Below are 2,401 nucleotides of genomic sequence, written 5' to 3'. Positions count from 1 at the left end.
GAGGGATCTTGGTAGTTAGTGTCTTTGATTTTCTTTTCAGTTTAATCTGGCATTATTTCAAGGTTGTAATTCGGATGCTATGTTACCGTCCGTTTGGATGAGTTAAACCTTGTTATCCTTAAATATTAAATGAAATGCAAATTTCCCTCTTTTCAATCCTGAATAGTTTTTCATTTTTGTCTTTCTTTCTTTCTTGTACAATACCCTTTTATGCTGTTTCAGTGATGGTGTCATGCAGTGAGGAGTCTTTCAAGCCAGTCTAAAACCAATCTAACTTCAGACATCATAATAAGAAGTCTGAGTGTGATGACGAATAGAATATGATGATAAAGGAAGCTTTTGAGGAAATCAGTAAAGAATTAAGCCACTTTGAAGAAAAAAACCGCAAATCCTAATTTGAATTGACACAGGCAAATCAATTTAGGGGATCAGGAGAGTATGTGCGGGAAACGAAAATAGTATACCATTTGGAACCTCAAGCTCAGGGAAAGATAATTAATTAACACTTTTTGAGTATGAAAGAATGTGTTTGCATGGTCGTTATGAGACATGCGCCCGGTTTTGAGCACTGATTTGGTGGTTCACAAATTGCCCACTGACCCAGCATGCCCTCCTGTTAAGCAGAAGCTAAGGAAATTTAAGACAGACATTAGTGTGAAAATCAAAGAAGAGGTCACCAAGCAGTTTGAGGCAAAGGTCATCCGGGTCACGCGGTATCCCACCTGGTTAGCTAATGTTGTGCCTGTGCCAAAGAAGGATGGAAAGACCAGAGTGTGCGTAGATTACCGGGACCTCAATAAGGCAAGTCCGAAGGACAACTTCCCACTACCAAACATCCACATATTGATTGACAATTGTGCCAAACATGAGATTGGTTCCTTCGTGGATTGTTATGCGGGCTATCACCAGATTTTGATGGATGAGGAGGATGCGGAAAAGACGGCATTTATCACACCTTGGGGAACGTATTGTTATAGAGTCATGCCATTTGGGTTGAAGAACGCAGGAGCAACGTATATGAGGGCGATGACCACCATGTTCCATGACATGATACATCGGGAAATTGAGGTCTATGTGGATGACGTAATCATAAAGTCGCGAAAACGATGTGACCATGTCAGGGATTTGAGGAAATTCTTCCAGAGACTCCGCAGGTACAACCTCAAGCTTAATCCAGCAAAGTGTGCGTTTGGAGTTCCATCTGGGAAGTTATTGGGATTCGTGGTGAGTCAACGCGGTATTGAATTAGACCCGTCTAAGATCAAAGCCATTCAGGAGCTACCGCCGCCAAGGAACAAGAAAGAGGTGATGAGTTTGCTTGGCAGGTTGAATTACATCAGCAGGTTCATTGCCCAGCTTACAACTATTTGCGAACCCATCTTCAAGCTGCTAAAGAAAGATGCTGCGGTCAGATGGACGGAGGAATGTCAAGCAGCATTTGACGGGATTAAGGAGTATTTGGCTAGTCCACCTGTGTGGGTCCCGCCGGAGCCGGGAAGGCCCTTGATCCTTTATTTGACCGTGCTGGATAATTCTTTTGGTTGTGTACTGGGGCAGCATGACATCACAGGAAGGAAAGAGCAGGCGATTTACTACCTCAGCAAGAAGTTCACATCATATGAGGTGAAGTACACTCAACTTGAGAGGACGTGTTGTGCCTTAACCTGGGTAGCGCAAAAGTAGAAACATTACCTGTCAGCATATACCACCTATCTCATCTCTCGGTTGGACCCGTTGGAGTACATTTTTCAGAAGCCCATGCCCACAGGGAGGCTGGCAAAATGGCAAATCTTGCTTACGGAATTTGATATTGTCAATGTGACCCGGACTGCAATGAAAGCACAAGCGCTGGCTGATCATCTGGCTGAGAATCCAGTTGATGATGAATATGAACCTTTGAAAACATACTTTCCCGTCGAGGAGATAATGCATGTTGAAGAATTAGAACAAGTCGAGAAGCCAGGACGGAAACTATTCTTTGATGGAGCTGCCAACGCCAAGGGTGTTGGGATAGGAGCAGTCCTGATTTCTGAGACAGGGCAACACTACCCTGTCACTGCTCATCTTCGTTTCTATTGCACCAATAATATGGCTGAATACGAGGCGTGTATCTTGGGTTTGAGATTAGCTATAGACATGGGTATCCAGGAAATCTTGGTCATGGGTGACTCAGATCTTCTGGTACACCAGATTCAGGGTGAATGGGAGACACGAGATTTGAAGCTCATACCATATCGGCAATGTTTGCATGAACTTTGTCAACGGTTCCACTCAATAGACTTCAAGCATATTCCAAGGATTCACAATGAGGTTGCCGACGCTTTGGCCACTTTGGCGTCAATATTGCATCATCCAGACAAGGCTTACGTGGACCCGTTACAAATTCAGGTCCGAGATCAGC

This window comes from Nicotiana attenuata, unplaced genomic scaffold (genome assembly GCF_001879085.1).
Source record: "Nicotiana attenuata strain UT unplaced genomic scaffold, NIATTr2, whole genome shotgun sequence".
Lineage (NCBI taxonomy): Eukaryota > Viridiplantae > Streptophyta > Magnoliopsida > Solanales > Solanaceae > Nicotiana > Nicotiana attenuata.
This window is presented reverse-complemented; position numbering follows the sequence as displayed.